The sequence below is a fragment of the Heterocephalus glaber genome, unplaced genomic scaffold (genome assembly GCF_053883595.1).
Source record: "Heterocephalus glaber isolate CG9 unplaced genomic scaffold, H.glaber_assembly_v1.0 deba00001586, whole genome shotgun sequence".
In the NCBI taxonomy this organism is placed as follows: Eukaryota; Metazoa; Chordata; class Mammalia; order Rodentia; family Bathyergidae; genus Heterocephalus; species Heterocephalus glaber.
The window spans coordinates 9,382,785-9,402,353 of NW_028258364.1; the positions used below are offsets into that span (position 1 = coordinate 9,382,785).

The window sequence follows — 19,569 nt, forward strand, 5'->3', positions numbered from 1 at the left end:
AATTTTTGTTAGGGTGGGAGGTGGAGTTCATCTTGCAGGTCACCAGATTACAGGCAATATTTTGCATTCTTCTGTGAACTTTCTGTGGACAACTGAGTAAGGTCTACACTCCTGTTCTGTGAGCGTGTGACCCTTCCACCTCACTCACCCTACTTCCCAAGCAATTACTAGATTACGATTTTTTTTTTTTTTGAGATAGCATCTTTCTCTCTTGCTGAGGCTCACCTGGAGCTCCAGGGCTCAGGCTAGCCTCCTGCCTCAGTTTCCCCAGTAGCTGGGACTATAGGCATGCACACTGCACCTGGCTTGGATTATCTTTCTAAATAACAAAAGTGACACACATTCTTTGCAACAAGCCAAACAACACAGAGATGTGGAAAGAAAAATTTAAAACTTCCTACTTTTCTGTCACCATCATAGATACACACACAGCACTCTGTAAAAAACCTCATAAATGTATATATGTATATATATATACATATATATACATATATATGTATATATATATACATATATATACGTATATATGTATATATATGTGTGTATATATATATGTGTGTGTGTGTATATATATATATATATATATATATATATATATATGCTGTTCAATTTATGCGATCTCCTTCCCCCACAACAGGGTATTGCAGACACTATTCCAGTTCTTGCTGGAAGCCAGGCCCTGTGCTTCATTTCATTTACCCTGTAACCATGATATGAAGTAGCTACTGTTGTCCCCAGTAGCTACTGTTGTCCCGAGACAAAAAACTGATATATGATCGATTTGCCTAAGGTCATATAGTGACAGTAGGAGTAGCAGTTTGAACTTAGATAATCTGGCTTCTGAGTCCAAAGCCTTCTGTTTCCCAAATAATGCTACATTTGTTCTTTTCAATAACTGCACAATATTCATATGGATGTCCAGAATTTATTTAATCACTTCCCCTATTAATGAATGCTGATTTTTTTTTCTACCACTACATAAAATGCCTTAAAAGGCTCTGCAAAGTGGAAGTTGAGGTCAAGGACATTCCTATTTTTATTAGACATAGCTGAATTATATTCTAAGCCTTCTTACACTCCCTAGCAATATGGGACATTATCTGTTTTCCTAAATTCTCACCAGTCCTGGGGGATTCTGATATACTCATTTTGCACTTTTGTTTTCCCCCAAGTAGTTTTGCTTTGCATCTTTCCTGGATGCAGGTGAGATTGAGAATTTTCTGTGTGGTTTTGGGGTGTTTTCAGTTTCTATTCCTGGACTGGTCTGCTTATTGCTTTTCCTGTCCATTTTTTGTTTGTCCTTGATCATTTTTGGTGGAGAGGAGTGAGGATATTTGTAGTTATAGTAAGTAATATATATATTTTTGGTACTGGGGATTGAACTCGGGTCCTTGAGCCTGTGCAGCAGGCAGTGAAACCACTGAGCTGAATCCCTGGCCCAATAGTAAGTAATATTAATCCTTTATCTTTCCTTTGTCTATGTTCATTGACCTTTGGATTTCATTATGGTATCCTTTACCTTAGAGAAATGTTTAATTTTTAGGTTCACTTTTTTTTTTCTTTTATCGTGTAGGGGATCGAACTCAGGACCTAGCGCTTGCGAGGCCGGCGCCGGAACCACTGAGCTAAATCCCCGGGCCTTGAAATGTTTAATTTTTAGATGACCAAACTTGTTGGTCTTTTCCTTCATGACTTTGGCTTTCCTGAAATTGAGTCTAAGGCATAAGGATTGGGACAGCTGGCTCAGACTCTCCCTGGGGAGTGTCTCAAACTTTTTTGTTTTTGGATCTAGTTTTTAATCTCCTGGGGGATCTGGCCTTTATGAGAATTGTTACATTCAAATAAAGCAAAGCCTGTCTAGTCTCTGAGCGATGTGTCAGTTATAAAAGTGTGTTTGAATGTTTTTGCCCTGATCCACTATATGTTCTATTTCTTTCTCTCCTAGCCAAAGGGGCAGTAAGCAAAACAACAGAGACACTTAAATACAGACGCTCCTCGTTTAATGACCAAGTTCCATTCCTGTGACTGGGTCACTAAATGAGAAATTGCAGATACATGTATGTTACAATATTCAGACAAAGAAATGGTCAAAGGAAACTAACTTGTTGACTTTTATTTGCATAACTCTTACATGCAGTACAGAACATAAAACCACTGTACTATACAGTACAATCAGCAAAAATTACCATACTGTATAAATAAGGTATACAGTACAGAAGACATTGAGGCTCTATAAACAAGTTGTATAGAACTGTACAAAAAAAAAGATGGGTCATAAGTCTTAGTGCACCTCAGTCATAAGTCTGAACAGTCATTAAATAGGTAGGCCGTTAAATGAGGAATGTCTGTATTAGAAGCTGTAGGTGATACTTGTAATTTGGCGGGGGGGTGAGGTAGGAAGAAGTACCCTGTATAGGCCAAACTGCAGGCCATGGAAAGCACATCTATAGGTCTTGTGGCTTTAGGCCTTTAGTTATAGCTTATAAGAGAGTACTCAAATATCTACCTCATCATGGGGCTAGAGGAATGATGTTCATTGTGTGTGTGTGTGCCACGCAAACCCTTTCCCAGCACAAGTGTGTCCCCATCTCTCTCCATGGTGAGAGTCAGGCCACTCTTCCTCCTGTAGGTCCAGAGCATTCCTCAGCTGTGACAAGGGAGAAAATAAGCTCCTGTCACTGTTTTCAAGTACTCTGCTTTATAAACTGCTTTCACAAGTGTTCGTTCTTTCATCAGCTCATCACTACATTGTGCAATACCAATGGTAGGGACTGTCTCCATTTAGAACTGATGTAATGGTCTGAGAGAGGTTAAGTAATTTGCCTAAGGTCACACAGCTTGTAAGGCACAAAATAGACTAGATAACCACCTAAACATGTAATTTCTAAACTAGACATTTTCTCACATACACAGTTATGTGTATCTGTCCCGACACCATTAATTCCTGCAGGGACCTGATATAGCTCACTTGGCTATGACCGGTGACTGCTTTTTGCCATGGTCCTCATGTCCTAGCTCCAGCCCATGCCCTCCTGGCTTGGTGTGCTGCCTGAAGCTGCAGCTTTTCTTCCTTTTGCATCCTGTGAACTCCTCTGGATCAGTTACCCCCTTTGGAAACTCTCTAATATCTAATATCTAATATCTGACCATGCAGAGTCCTGGGTTTCCCTGTCTTGCTACCCAGTGAGTCTTGGTGGGACACTGATTCCAGAGCTCTTCTCTGTACAGGTAACACGTGGCCCAGGTGTCAGTCCTCTGGAATTGGACTGAGGCTCCTGACTCATTTTACACAGGTTGCTGAGCTGCTTGCTGCCAGAGCAGTGGCTTCCTGGTGTGGTAAATTTGGACATCAACAATGTATGATATTAAGGAAATCAGAATTTAAGATTCTTTTAAGTATTTTTCCCAGTCTAGCTTACAATGCCTCAGGCATGCATCTGGTACTATCAGAGGAATTTTAGTTGGTTGGCGTTACTGAGGCCTGGTAAGTACTACTTTGATAAATTCTAGAGTGTGCAGATTGTGGGGTGGGCTGCCTTTGATGCAGTCTTTTGGAGGGGCTGTTTCTTCTGTGTCTGTAAAAACCAGGTGCCAGGGAAGGATGGGGGCGGAGGGAGCTGGTTGTTGCTGGGACTCCAGGCATTTACAGCAGGTCCCGAATGTAAAGTATATGAAAATCTGTTTCTTCTCTCCTCTTCACTCCAAACCATCCCTGAGACCCACTGGTGTGTATATTTGGATCTTGAGAAAGAAGGAGGGAGGGAGAGAAGGAGGGAGCCACTAGAGTACAGAAATGTCTTGGTACAGCCTTGCTATAGATATTTGAAGGAGGAAATGGAGAAAGTGCCTGTTGTTAAGAACCCAGTTTTACCCGGGATTGGCATTGATCATAATTTTTAAAAAATTGTTTTAAAAATCAAAGATACTTGAATACCAGTGGAAAGGGTGTGCTTCAGCCTTATCTTGCATGTTTTCTTGTTTGAGTTAATTCAGAAGCTATGCAAAAGTTTGGTGTAACTTGTGGCATTTTCTTTGCATATAATGAGAGTTTTACTTAAAGTTCTCATAGCCATTTTTGCTGTTTTTCTACAGTAAGAATAATCAAATGAGAACTGTAAACACTTTTGAGGCCAGTTTAACTTGATAAGACAATTCTCTTGAACCAGACCTCAATCCCCACCCTCTCTCATGCTTAGTGGTGGGAGAATCAGACCTTATAGGAGGAATATGAATTCTTATGCATGGTCACACTTTTAGGGCCTCTTTTGCTTTAATAATAAAATAATTTAGAAGCAGAAAGAGGTTGATACATTAAACCACAACTTCACGCAACAGAAATATTGAGTATAAAAGTATCCCTGAGCTTATTTGAAAAATATAGAGAGTTGTTTTAAATTTCACTCAGTGATCACCTAAAATGTCAGTTCTCTGCCTAATTCAACACAGAACTGTTGGACAAAAAAGTGAAGGCTGAAAATAGAATGTGAAAATGATAATTATAATTATAGTAATGCCAACTATATAATATGAAAGGATAAGTATATAATATTAGTTTCCACATGAGAATGATAATGACATCTAGTTTCCCTAGATATCTCTTGTTTCAACATCTTATAAGCTCTTATTCTCTGCCAGCTACCCTGGTAGGTGCTAGGGTTATAAAGATAAATAAGCCATGGACCTTGTATTCAAGAGATATGCAGTCCCTGTTGGGAGACCACTGATAAAGAGCTAAGAACAAGAGGAAGGATTGGATCTAGTGCAGAAGAGATTCAGTAGAGACACTGGCAAGGTAGCCTTCTTGGGAGAGATGAGCCAGAGCATTACATTGATGGGGAGCAGGAAGGCTTGCTAGCTGAGCAAACAGACTATGGAGTCAGGGGAGTTCAGATCCTGGTTCTGCCACTTTCTAGCTATGTGGCCTTGGACTTTAATCTGATCCTCTAGACCTTGGTTTCCTTAAATTCAAAAAGAGTAATAATGTTAAGTTCATAGGTGGTTCTGCAAATTGGGAAAGATGAAGCACTCAGAATACTTACACACACAGGCAGCCCAAGGTAAGTGCTCAGAACTGAAAGCTCTTATTGTATAACGTGTGACAACATCGAAGCATACTATTTCTTCAGGTTCATGGCCTTTGCATAGATTCTGCCTATCTCCTCAAATGTTAACCATTTATGTAGCCTTTTTAGTCTCTAAAATTCCTCCAAAATGCCCCAGTATTCCAAATTTCTGCTTATAGTACTAAAGAAATAATAAGGGAATGCAACTGGGAGAGATGGTATTTGAGCTGAGGGATTGTGATATCATGGAACAAATTTACCCTTGATGTAAGGAGTCTTTCATCTAAAATGCAGGGATGTATTCTAGATGAGAGTTGGAGAATTCTCAAGGGAATTGTAATTCCTAGAATTAAAACATTTTTCTTTTTTTTCATTAGATATAAGACTAAACCCAGTCATCACCTTCAACATATAGGAGAACTTTAAACCTTAAGTCAAAATATAAAAGAAGAAATTTCTGTTTTTAATCTAAACACTTTTTAGCAAAAATAGGAATCTGATAAATTATCATTCAGGGTCTCTGCCATATTCTGGAGAGTTAAGTGAAAGAGCAGAAAAAGTCTTCTTGAATTTTAGACCAAATTACAACCCTTGTATTTTTTAAACTTTGGAAGGAATGTGAAAGTTCAGTTTTTCCTGCTGGCTTGGACTGGAGCACCTGCCTTTCTTTTGCACAGCTATATCTCCATGACCAAATCCTCTGGAAGCAGAGATCCTTAGGTCAGCTGTTGTCAGTCAACAAAGAGCTGTACAGAGTGAGTGCAACCAAACCTGCCTGAGAACAGCCTCCTCCAGGATCTATTTACTGGCAGCTACTGAGCAGCAAGTTCTCATGGTTTCTCTTCTGAGCCTCTGTCTCTTGCTTTCTCTAGCTTAGCCACCTTCTTCCCACTCTTGAAGGCCTGTCTCCAGTCCCTCCCTCTGCTATCAGCCATTTATGTTCTCTTTCAGGAGGTTTGTGTTCTCTGAGATATCTCCCAGGCCTACCGGTAGGTACTTGCTCTTCTCCCTTTATCAAGACATGAAAGGACCACAAGGCCCTGGTGGGATGGTCCTAACTGTACCTTTTTGCTGCCCTGGGGAGAAGGCCCTGGGGCTAATAGATGGTCTTCTCTCCACCTTTCCAGACCCAGGCCTCACAAGGGAAAAATTGTAGCAAAGACTAAAGCCACCCATTCAAAGTAAATAACTAGGTGGCTGGCCTTGCTCATTCCTCCCTCTTGCTTCCTAACCCCCTTCTGTTCGCTTCAGAGACTTCTGTGCTATATTTAAAGTTTTCCTGAACACCCAATGTTATTTTAATAAACATTTAATTATTTTCCTACTGTATAAAATAGATTTTCAAAAATTGGGACATGACTTTCAATGTCTTTTACATTGTTTATGTGCAGGACAATTTAGTATTGATGAATGTAGCATCTTCACAAATATAGGAATTATTAAACTGATTCCATTGTCACTAAGAAATACTTTCATTTGCTTTTCGATAGTAGTCATGCATGAATAGCAATACATTAACAACTGTTAATTTCTTATTATAATCATGTTGAAATAACAATAAAGGAAATAAATATAGTAAAATTTCACTTAGAACTCCGTCACTCCATATAATTACTCTTTTTATCTTCCTGTGTTCCCTTCCAGGCCAGAGCTGCACTTTGTTTTTGTTTTTTGTTTTTTTCCAGCAAAACAAAATCAAATTTAATGGTCTTAAATGCAAAAGTAAAAACAAACAAAAAACACAAAAAAGCAAAAGAAAATTAACAGAACAACCCAAAATGTCCAGGCAGTTATGAAGAGAACTTTTGAGGGTTAATCTTTAAAACTACAAATCAAAGGTTTTTTGTTAATAGATAACTGGCAAGAAGTAAGTACTTTTCTGCTGAGTGTCCATACGAAAGCAATATTCCAAAACAAAATCCGACTAAGAGAGAAAATAGGCTAGCGCTCACAAGGAGGGATGCGAGAAATACAATGCTCAAATGTTTATGTGATATTAAAAAATAGAGCTATCTTATGCATTCAAGCTACGATAAATGCTCTTGGAAACGGGAAATCATTGTGAACAACAGGATCCAATGTGTGGGGTACCGTGCGTGCAAAGTGTGGACAGAAAGTCGGGATGGCAGAGCAGTGACACGTCTTCAAGAGTGCCTGGAGCTCAGGGCCGACTGGAATACACTGGAGTTTTCCTGAAATTCTTTGGTCCATTCCCATGGGTGCCCAGGCGACAGAACACCTCTGTGTCCTCCTCTGGAAGGCCCAGCCCAGCCTGGCGTGCAGCCTCCTCCCTGGTGGTGGCCCATGCCAGACGGGGCCACTGCCATGCCCAGAACCACGTGGCAGAGCCCCGGACTGAGTGAGCAAGGAGGTGGCAGTGGGACCTGCTCGGGAAAGCAATTTCCTGTCAACCAAAGCATACATCACTTAAGAAGTTGAAGCAGTTGAGAAAAACACACACTCGGCATCTGTCTAACATCTTTAGATTAAAAACTGAAACTGAAAGATCACTTTTTTATCCAGTTTGTGGAGACATCGAATGAATGAGTGTTAGTCTTAGCAGTAAAGCATGCTTCAGTCTCACCATCATCCAGAGGGACTGGTTAGTCAAACGCAGTCTACTTAGGTTTCTGTTTAATATACATTTTAAAGGAAATAACCTAAGGAACTTAAAATTGGTCTAACATTGTGGGATTTCAAACATTTGAACGTGTCCGTTGCATCCCAGAGTATAAAAAGCTTTTCACTTCTCATTTAGACTACGACAAATACTTGTGAAAATTGGCACAAAATGAGTTGTACACTAACAAAAAAATTTCAACTTCTTCACTCTTAATTATCTATTCCGTACAAAAAAAGCATGAGCGAGTTATTTGTGGGACTTGTTGGTTTTGAAGGAAAACCTGTAAGATTTTGTCTACCAGGCGGTAGACATTCAGACTTGCTGTGGCCATTGCGGCTTCTTCATAGTTTGTCATGGTCACAAAACCAAACCCTTTGCACTTGTTGGTGTTGAAATCGCGAATCACTTTCATATTGGTGACGGCGCCAAAGAGGCCAAACATCTGCCAGAGGATTCCCTCGTCAGTGTCTTGCCCGAGGTTGTAGATGAAGATGCACCAGCCTGAAGATGCGTTTCCTGGGACATTGATACCAGAAAGCCCACTCGTGGTCTACACCCATGAGGGAGAACCTGAACCTCAGCGCCTGGTGGTGCACGGGGCCTCCGAAGCGCCGCGCAGGTGAGTGGTACAGCTGCGAGAGGAGCGCCACGTTTTTGTTCTTGTTGGGGTTGGCTGCGAACTTCACCGTGATGGGCTCGGAGGAACCTGGGGTTTATGACCATTGAAACTGGTAATTGCCTCTTCTGTTTCCGACTGTTTGTCAAACCAGATAAACGCAACCCCTCTGGACAAACCTGTGGTCTGATCCACAAGGACCCGGGAGTTGATGATTCGCCCGAACCGAGAGAACATGTCCTCCACGTCCTTCTGGGTCATGGTCCTCGGGAGCCCACTGATGTACAAGTTGGCGTTTTTGATGACTTCTGAGCTCGGGCGCGCATAAGACACCTTAATGGTTTTGGACGGGAGCCTCAGGCCGTTAAGTGTGCAGATGGCTCTCTCTGCATCCTTTGCAGTCACATAGTTCACGAAGCCATAGCCCAAACTGTGTCCTGCTACTTTATCCCGGATTAGCTTTGCCGACTCGACTTCACCAATGCTGCTGAACAGACTTCGTAGCTCATCCTGCGTCATGTTCTGAGGGAGGCAGTTGACAATTAGATTCATTCTCCTAATGTCATCCCTAAAGTCTTCAGCCATGTGGTCTTCATAACCATTAGACATTGTATTCTTTTTTTAACCTGAACGGGGGCGGGTGGGCCCGGGGCTGCTCTGGGGCGGGAGGGTGGGCGGGTGGCTGCGGCGCGGCACGGCACTAAAGGCTCTGCTCGCGGGGCGGCGGCTCCTCCTCAGCGCGCACCCAGGGTTGCACTTTGTGAGGCTATTAGATGGGGCTCTGGATACAGGCTTGTGAGAAAGGAATTCTTATAAAAAATTTGAGTTCCATTTGAGTATTGTACTTCAAGTTTGGTTGTTGTAGGACCCACATTTTATCTTGTTGCGTTAACTGGTGTTAGTTTATTGTCTCAGAAATGTGACTGCATCATTATATATCAGGGTTCATTCTTTCATGTGTATGTGGGGTGGGGCTCTGCCTTTACCGCCTTACTCAAGGAATACCACATTACGTTGCTTGATGCTAGATCTTCTTCAGATATTTCCATAAGGCTAGTAAGCTTGTAGATATTAATAGGTCTTCATGCACAAGAGAGCTTTATCTTGAATTCCTGTGTCCTGTTGACACCATGGAAAGTTTTCCGCTGAAGGCTGAAGTAATGAATTGGGCCTGAAGCAATAATTTGCTCTATCCTCCAAAGGGGCAGCAATGCATAGTCCCAAGCTCAGACAAGAAACAACCTTCCCTGGCTTTTCTTTCTTCCTAATTTTCGTCCAAAAATTATAGATTTGTCATGTTGATCTTTACAAAATTTGCCTAATTATAAAAGTCGTCAGAAAGTCAGTTGGTGAAAAGTCATCAGAAGTCAGTAGGTGAAAAAAACAATCCTGGGATCTTTCCTGACTTACTGAGTCAGAATGCTGAGGGATCACTTGGTTTAAACAAGCAGCCTGAGTGATTTTTAAAATCCAAGCTCCAAACAGATTTAAGAAAGTTATGTATTTGATACTATCCCATACCTCCCAGCACAGATTGCTTAACCCGTGTGTGTGTGTGTGTGTGTGTGTGTGTGTGTGTGTGTGTGTGTGTGGTGGGGATTTACTATGTTGCCAGGACTGGCCTTGAACTCACCATCCTTCTGCTTCAGCCTCCTGAATAGCTAGGATAAAAGGCATGTGCCACCATGTCTGACAGCCCACGCTTGAGGAAAGGTAACCATCAGTCCTGTCCTCAGAAAAACAACAGTTATATAGGGCTTGTCTTTAGTATATTCCAAAATCAACCATAGCCATGGCTGTATGAAATATAGGATGGTACAGTGGGTCACTGTGGGAGGACAATCTTCTCTATCTGGAGTTAACGAACAGAGGACTACTGCAGCCTTTACTTTGCCTCAGTGAAGAGGGAACAAATTATACATGGGGTTATTTTCTCTGTCACTTGCTATTCAGGAATTCATTCTACATTTAAATTATAATTTGAACATGATGGTGTGTGTGTATGTCTCTGTGTGTGTATTTAGTTTTTCCTGTGCTTTTTTTCATGTGGTTACTGGGTTTTTGTTTTTTTTGGTATCAGGGATGGAACTCAGGTCCTTGTGCTTGCGCAGCAGGCGGCAAAACCACTGAGCTAAATCCCCGGCCCTGGGTTGTTTTAAATTCAGTTTATGCACTGAATTACCTTCCCATCAATCATTGCATTATTAATTTGAAAGATAAACAGAATTTATGCAACTCCATATCATTGCCCAGAACTACAGCAGTATTTTCTGAAATTGTCTGATCCTAAAGTTGGGAAATAATGGGGCTTTTTTTAGAGTTCACACTCATTTACTGTGTTCCTCCCTCACCCTGTGTGACTCCCCTCCCTAAATCCCTCCCCATTCTTTCAAGGTAGGGGTCTCTGTTCTCAAATCACCATTTCTTCCAAGTTGTACCAAGTCAAAAGATAAAATAACAATAATAAGGCATAACCCAACAATTCTCATCCTCTAGATTTGATGATGCCAGCAAGCTGGAAGAAAGAAAGGAATAGATGAAATGAATTTGTGCCATAGCAAGAATGAATGATTGATTAATTACTTTATTAACAAGCTGGGCCAAGGACATTTACATTTTTGGTCAGTGTTTGTTACATTGAAAGAGAATGTCAGGCAGTTTGAAGGGAAATCTGGGGCAGAGGGATCTTTGCATCACACCACTAGGGCCAGAGTTCACTCTGCTATCTGAGGTCAACCAGTGCTCTTTGCAATATTTTCACAGGGCGTTCAGCCAGGAAGGCCAGGGAACCATGCTTGGTTCTGGCTAAAGGGCAAAGCCAGCGCTTTCTCCCTGTACTTTGTCTCTCTCATCTCCAGCGCAGCACTTCGTGGGTACCCTTTCTGCCCGACCAGTTGTCAGAAGAGCAGTCAGATCACCTGCTAGTGCAGTGTCCACCCCAGCAGAGGGAGCATCTTTCCCTGAGCAGAGCAGAACTCTGCAACCTGGAGTCAGGGTCCTTGGATTTTCTTTATTAAGGCTGTTTGCCTGTGGGCTAAATGACTGTCAGTTATAGTCCTTTTATATAGATAGAATCAAGAACCTTTAGCACAACCTCTTATCACTGTGTGTGAATGTGAAAATTGATTGGGTTCCAGTGGAAGAAAATGTGGTATTTTATTTTTCTTTAGTTGAAGTTTTGTCTCCACATCTTTCTGTGTCATAAAAATAATAAATCCAAATCTAACCAGATAGAGTTTTTTTTTAACCTTTGTTAAAAGACTATGCATTAAGAAATGACAATCAGAGTAAATGGTCAGTGAGTACATGTTGAATAATTAATGAATAGAGCAAGCACATTGGATCTACATGGGCCTAGAAAAATATTTTTAGGTGTTTAATGCTCTCAGTTGTCCTTGGGTTCCTAGGCATTGTTGACTACTGGTTTTCAGTAATGGTACAAAACAATGGAGATAAGGCTGTATGTGGCCTTCTTGAAATTTATTTTTCTCTCCTCCTCCCATTCATTGAATACTTCCACCATTAAATAAACTCTAAAATGTTAGTAACACAACTTTGAGAGGTCTGATTTCCCTCATCTACAGAGTGTACCTGGTGATATCAATAAACCCTTTTGACTCAAGATCTATGATGAAATATTCTTAAAAAGAAAGAAATATTCTAAGAGAAGGGATCTATTTTCCTGAGTGCATTTGCATTAGATATTGTGCAATGAGTGAATTGAGTTTGGATGCATGTTTTAATTACTTATTCTTCAGCTGAATTGGAAAACAGAAGGGCATATATTTTATGAAAAAGTAAGAAGTTTATTGGTAATAACTGATACTTTTGAATGCCAGGCTCTGCTCTAAGAGCTAAGTGTGTCACATCTGGTCCTTACAACAACCTTAAGGAAGGTTGCCATGTTTGTTGCTGTTTTTAGATAGGAAACTAAAGAATGGCAAGTTTGAGTGACTTCACAAGACTCTCTTGTGGTGTTGCTGGGCTAACAACCTGGGCAGCATTACTCCACAGTCTTCTTGCATGGACATGGAGCCACACTGACTGGCCAGCAACAAAGAAAGCCTAGAAGAATACACTGCAACCTGGTAGGACAGTTCCCCTGTAGGGTTACGGGAAGGGAACCAAGTCGAGGTTTGGCCTTATCTATATCATTTGAATTTCTTTTTATAATAATAATGTGTTTGTGTATTATTTACTATTACTGAAGGGGCTGGGGATTTAGCTCAGTGGCTTCACTGCCTGCTGCACAAGCTCAAGGACCCAAGTTCGATCCCTGGTACCAAAAAAAAAATTTAATATTACTGAAATTTTTAAAGTTAAAATAGTCAAAATCCTGAGTCAGGTTAATAATTTCCATACATTCATTGCTGCTTTTAAAAATCATCAGTTGGGGGCCAGGGATTTATCTCAGTGGTGCCATGCCTGCCTCCCGAGTGCAAGGTCCTGAGTTCCATCCCTGGTACCAGAAAAAAACCCAAAAAGCAAAACAAAACAAAAACCCCCATCAGTCGGACCCTTAAAGTGGTAGGGAATTTAGACATCATTGAACGTTATCCCCTTATTTTTCAGAAGAGGACGCTGAGGCTACATGAGATGCTGAAGCTCAGAGAACTAGTTAGGGATAGAACAGATCTGCTGATGCTCACTGTATGTATGTGCTTTCTACCATGCTTCTGAGCTATACAGTTTGAGAATTTCGGCAGAGGTACACCCATGTAACCAACTCCAAGGCCCAGTTGTAGATTATTTCTGTTACCCTAAATGTTCTCCTGAGCTAGGCATCTTTTAAAAACTTTGTCTTTGTTCATTAGTGTGCACTGATAAAAATTCAAGTGTTTGAATTTTTTGGGTATTTACACACTTTATAGTTCCCAGCAGAGACATACCTTAGTATATTTGTGTATTGTCTTAAAAGCAGAACTAGGGCAAGGTCCTGAGTTAGATCCCAGGTACTAAAACCAAAACCAAAACCAAAAAAACCCCAAAACAAAACAAATAGGGTTTTCACAAATTCCTAGGCTCTTCTTATCCTTTATGAATCAATTCCTAATTGCTGATATTGCTAATTGCCATTCCATGTTAACAAACAGTAACTCAACTTGGTCTTTAGCCTGACATAAATAATTATTCTTCAGTCACTTGATCCTCCAGTTCCCAGACACGTTTATAGTCAAAGTAAATGTCTTAAAAAACAAAAAAAACTAAGCAGTTTCTATATTGCATCTTGGGAGTTGTGTAAGAATAAGACCTTTACTAAAGCCAAAGCATTTGACTGGGCAAGTTTGATCTGCTGTGCGTTGTTGTAACTGGATAAAGCTTTCTAGCTGAGGCGCTAATAGTCAATTAGCAATAGTTTCTCAGTGTGGCTCCTCGTGCACCATTCTGTGTCCCTGTTTGGTTTGGTCCTGGGCTTGGTGAATGGCATGTGTGCGTGTGCCTATGTGTACATGGGAGTGCATGCGTGTAGCTTGAAGCTGTAGTCTGGCAGCCATGCGAACAAGCTGATGATTAATTTCTGAGGCTGATTTTATATTCACAAGCATAGAGAATATCCTCTGGCATAAGTGGCTCTCAATCTATATAATTTTAACATCTAAAACAGAATACAGTTCTTTAGATCTTGCTCTACAAAATTATTCTAAAACTCCTAGGAAATAGGAGTGAAAACTAGAAATCACAGAAATGCTCAGTAGCAAATGATTAAACAATAGAGAACTAGATAGTTTCTAAACTTGATTGATATGTGTTATACTTTGAATCTGAACTGTCCCTCAAAGGAACTTATGTTAAAATATTGGTTTCAGTCTGCAGTGCAGTGGGGTGGTGGTGGTAAGAGGTGAGGCCTTATGGGAAATTTAGATCATGTGCTAAAATGGGTGTGTCCCTAAAGGGGACTGTGGAATGTGGTCTCTTTCTCTTTCTCTTTTTCACCTGGACATAAAGTGAATGGGCTTTCTCTGCTACACACGCCTCTCCATGATGGGCTGCCTTGCCACAGTCCCAGAAGCAATGGATCTGACCAGTTGGGGACTGAAACCTCCAAAACTTTGATCCAAAATAAACCCTTCCTCTTCCTCAACAGGCATTTTGTTACAGTGATAGAAAGCTGACACAATATGTGTCAAATTGATGCATGGAAATATTTACATGACAATATTAAATGAAAAAGAAGATCCTGAAATTTCAAGTATTATGTAAGTAGTAATTTACAATGTAAAAACATTTATACCTCAATAGAACTTGGTTATGAAACTATATGCATGAAAATAAGTTTGATTTTATGATTTTAGGGCCTTTAAAAATGCTTTACTTTAAAGTAATTTTATTTTTTATTTTTGGGCATGTAATTTTTAGTGCATACTTACCGTACATAATGGTTACATTCATCATATGCAGTCGGTACATGTACACAACACATCTTAATTCTCTTTACGTCTCCTTCCCTCTCCCTCCCCTCTTCCTCTATCTCCTGATCCTCTTCCCATTTGCAAAAGATTGATCTTTCTGCTTCCTATTATCTATCTTTTATTTTGCTCTTTAATTTATTTGCACTTTGGGTTTCTCATATGAGAGAAACAATGAGATATTTAAGCTTGCGTGTATAAAATAATTTTAAACTATGGAAAAGTTGCAGGAATGATACTAGGGACTCCACCGGGGCCCAAATGTGCTTTACTTGTTTGTATTCAACAGTTTTTAACATTATGGAATATTTGTTTTTTTCATTTTCTCTCTTTCCATATACATATATTGTTATTATTTTTTGTGAAACATTTGAGAGTAGGTCATGTATAGCATACCCATTTACCTCCAATCCTTCAGTGTGTCTTTCCTAAAAATAGGAATATTCTTTGATTTTATCATAGTACAATTATTAGATTCAGGAAACTTATTATAGATACAAGACTTGTGTTAAAATTTTTTTATTTTTTGGCAGGACTCGGGATTGACTATAGAGCCTCAAGCATGCTGGCAAATGTTCTGCCACTGAGCGATCTCCCTGGCTGTTTTAAAACATTGCTCTTTTATTTTGAGAAAGGGTCTCATTAAGTTGTCCAGGCTGACACTGAACTTTTGATCCTCTAGCTCCAGCCTCCCCAGTAGCCAAGATTACAAGTGTATGCCACTTTGCTTGGCTTAGATGCAATACTTAAAAAAAATTAAAATCTGTGTTTTCTAATTCGTCAATTGTTCCAATATAGTGCTTTCTAGCATTTAGTACAAGATGAGTTTTTGAATTTAGACATGGCTCTTTAGTTTGCTTTATCTGGAAGAACTCACCTTTTTTGTTTACTATGACTTTCTTTTAATTTTATTGGTATATGTTTCTGATACATCATAATTACATTTGTTTTGACATATTTGAAGAACATGAGCCAGTTATTTTACATTTATCTATTTGGTTTTGTGTGATGTTTTCTTCTGATTAGTTTCAGGTAATGCATGTCTGGCTAGAGAACTACAAAAGGAACACTGTGTCCTCCTCAGGGTATTGCAACTGGAGCCACACAATGTCCATCTGGTGCTCACTGGTCATGCTAATGACCATTGTTTGATTAAAACTGCCTGGTTTCTTCACGATAATTACCATCATCTGAGCATCATAAGCATCATGCTCCTCTTCCCACTATCTCCCCTAGGCTTAGCATCTACATTGGTTCCATTTTAAAGCCCTATTTCCCAAGACTTATTTACATATACCCTTGATAAATAGGAAAACTTCAGTGATGTTGCTGAGGCTGCCTCTTTGCCTCTAATACCCCCATCCAAACGTGTCTACTTTGTACCACAATTTAAGCTTATCTTAAAATGTGATATACTTCCTTATCCTTCACTAGAGTTAATATCTTCCTTTTAGACTTCCAGGAGCATTTTGTACTTTTCTTGGGGCACATATTAACTTCTACTTTGTGCTTCTAACTACTTGTATACTTCCCTTATCCTAGGCATCAGACAGCAGGTACCTTAAGTACATGAATTATGTCTTAATCATTGTAACATCTCTTGCTAGTCCCAAAAGAGACAATGAATGAGAGGCAGAGATCCGAGTTTGTTCATGAAATGCATATTTACTCCTGTTACTTATCACTTCTGATGTGCTAGCTGAATACGCAATTATGTATTCCAAGAACTCCTCAGTTTTATCTACTTAACATCTCTACACCTTCTGTTGCTATTTTGCCCCTAAAGTAGGAATGGAAACCCTTGGTGTCTGTCATTGCTATATTCTTAGCTCAAGTGTTAACTGGTTGTGGAGTGAATGAGTTACTTCTTTACCATGAGAATTTGTATTTCATGTTTCCATCTACTCTCTTACTAGGGCACTGGGCCAGATTCTCATTGTTTTGACAAGAAGGTATGATGAGGCCTGCTCTTCCTCTGGGGCATTCTTCTCACACTGATTAAGGATAACTGTGTGTTTCTATTGATAGGAAAGTATAACCTTACCCAAAGATTCCCGTGTATAGGCTTTGAAACCAAAAGCATATCCTGCCAATATCATAGGAGTTAGGAGCCAAGGTTACTAATTTGTTCAGATAGTATTAATTTTTTCTGCCAAGACATGTAAGAGCAAGCATTAATTTAGTTTGTAAGTTTAATGAGCAATTGGAAGATCCAAAATTCTAAGTAGGTCAATCAAATCTTATGGTCCAACTAATTTGTAATTACACTGGAAAAAGATGTCCAGACAGGTGACAGTGGAATGCTTGTTACATTATACAGGAAATGTATAAAACATATAAAAATCTGTCTTTTGTGAAATCATAATGTTTATAAGTTTTTTAAAATCTGTGAAGCCATATCATGTTTTTTGTTTTTTTTTTTTTTACAGTGGGGCTTTTCTTTGGGCTATAAACTGGTCTGTTGTTTACTTATTGGTACTGGGTTGGAACCTAGGGGTGTTCTACCACTGAGCTATGTCCCTTAGACCCCTGTTTTTTCATCCTGAGGCATGGACTCCTTAAGTTGCCCTGGCTAGACTTGAACTTGCTATCCTACTGTCTTAGCCTCCTGGGTAGCAGCTGGGATTACAGATGTGCACCACCATGCTCAGTTTCTATTACTATTTTTCAAGTAGATTCTTAACTTTAGAATAGTTTTAGATTCCCAGAAAAGTTGTAAATATAGTTCCAGGAATTATTATATACCCTTACCCAGTTTCCCTTAAGTCCTATGTCATTATGTACATGTGTTGCAAGTTAGAAAACACTATCAGCATATTATTATTAACTAAATTAATACTTCATTCAGACTTCAGTTCTCCAGTATTCTTTTTAAATATTTTTGTGGTGCCAGGGATCAAACCCAAGGGCTCACACATGCTAGGCAAGCATTCTTACCACAGAGCTATAGTATACTTCTTTTTTTTTTTTTTGTATTAAATTCTTTTATTGGTACATTTCTCATTGGGAATTGTACCTTTATATAATGCACCTTGGTTCTTATTTTTTCCCCATTCCTAGCCCTCCCTTCACGCCCTCCACCCTTCCCTATTTACCAAGACTTTATTTCCATTTTTTCCATTTCTCATCATTTTTTCCTTTCCCTTCTTTCCTTTCCCCTGTGCCTCCCACTACCCCTACCCCTTTGGACCTTCTATTACTATTTTACATTATCGATTATTCATTCTAGTCATTGGTACATTTTAGGTATACAATATAATGACATTCATCATTGGAAATTTGCACCTTTACATAGTCTCTCTTGGTTCTTGTTTTTCACCCTTGCCCAGCCCTCCCTTCAACCCCTCCAGCCCTCCCTATTTACAAAAATTTTGTTCCTATTTTTCCATTTTCTCATAGTAATCCCATTCCCTTCTATCCTTTCCCCTAGCCCTCCCACTTCCTTCCCCTTTGCCCCTTTTCTTCCTATTTCACATTACCTATTATACATTTAGTCCCTATTTACACTTTCAGTTTCTCACACCAGAGAAACTATTTGGTATTTATACATCTGTGTCCTATTTATTTCACTTAAGAGTATTGCCTCAATGTGCATCCACTTAGCTATAAATGTCTCTAATTTTTCATTTTTTATGGCTGAGTAGTACTCCATTTTATTAAAAAACCACATTTTCTTTATCCAGTCTCCAGTTGATGGGCATTTGGGCTGTTTCCAAGTTTTAGCTATTACAAACTGTGCTGCTATGAACATGGGCACACATATATCACTGTGGTATGATTCTTTTAATTCTTTGGGGAAGATCCCCAACAGTGGAATAGTGGGGTCAAATGGGATTTCCAGTCCTAGTTCTTTGAGGTATCTTCATACTGATTTCCACAGTGGTTGCACCAGGCTACACTCCCACCAGCAGTGGAGCAGGGTTCCTCTTTCCCCACAGCCCTGCCAGCATTTGTTATTGGTTGATTTCATGATAGCAGCCATTCTTTCTGGAGTGAAATGGAATCTCAGCCTTGTTTTCATTTGCATCTCTCGAATGACCAGTGATGTTGAACATTTTTTCATGTATTTATTTGCTATTTCTACTTCTTTGTGTGAGAAATGTCTGTTCATTTCAGATGCCCATTTTTGGATTGGGTCTTTAAATTTGGGAGGTCTGATCTTTTTAAGTTCTTTATAGATTTGAGATAGTAGACCTTTGTCTGAGGAAGAGCAGGTGAAGATTTTTTCCCACATTGTGGGTTGTCTCTTCACACTGCTGGTGGTTTCACTTGCTGTGCAGAAGCCTTTTAATAAGAAGAGATCCCATTTGTTGATTGTTTGTGCTATTTCACGGGCAACTGAGGTTTTGTTCATAAAATCTTTTCCTACACCGATGTCTTCAAGGGTTCTACCTCACCTCTGTTCCAACTGGTTCAGACTTTCTATTTTAATATTTAGATCTTTAATCCATTTTGATTTTAGTTTAGTGCATGGTGAGAGATATAGGTCTAGTTTTAATCTTTGGCAAGTTGAAGCCCCATTTTTCCAGCACCATTTATTAAAGGGGCTATCTTTCCTCCAGTGAGGGTGTTTGGCTCCTTTATCGAAGATGAGATGGCTGAGTGTGTCTGGCATTGTTTCAGCATCTTCTAATTTGTTCCACTGGTCCTCAAGTCTGTTTCTTTGCCAGTACCATGCTGTTTTATCACAGTAGCTTTGTAGTATAGTTGTAGTTTGGGGATTGTGATACCCGCTGCCATGTCTCTGTTACCTAGAATTGCTTTTTCTATTCTGGGTCTCTTCTTGCTCCAAATGAATTTTTGGATTGTTTTCTCAAGGTCTATGAAGTATGCTGCTGGGATCTCAATTGGAATTGCATT

General features: G+C 39.7%; 1 long non-coding RNA gene and 1 pseudogene across 1 annotated transcript in view; one reads left to right on the top strand and one right to left on the bottom strand.

The window, feature by feature from the left end:
• Nucleotides 1–19,569, top strand: part of LOC110343976 (uncharacterized) — a 39,628-nt gene that overhangs the window by 8,966 nt on the left and 11,093 nt on the right. The gene's annotated exons all lie outside the window — the stretch shown is intronic.
• Nucleotides 7,894–8,947, bottom strand: LOC101701160 (ELAV-like protein 1 pseudogene; annotated as a pseudogene).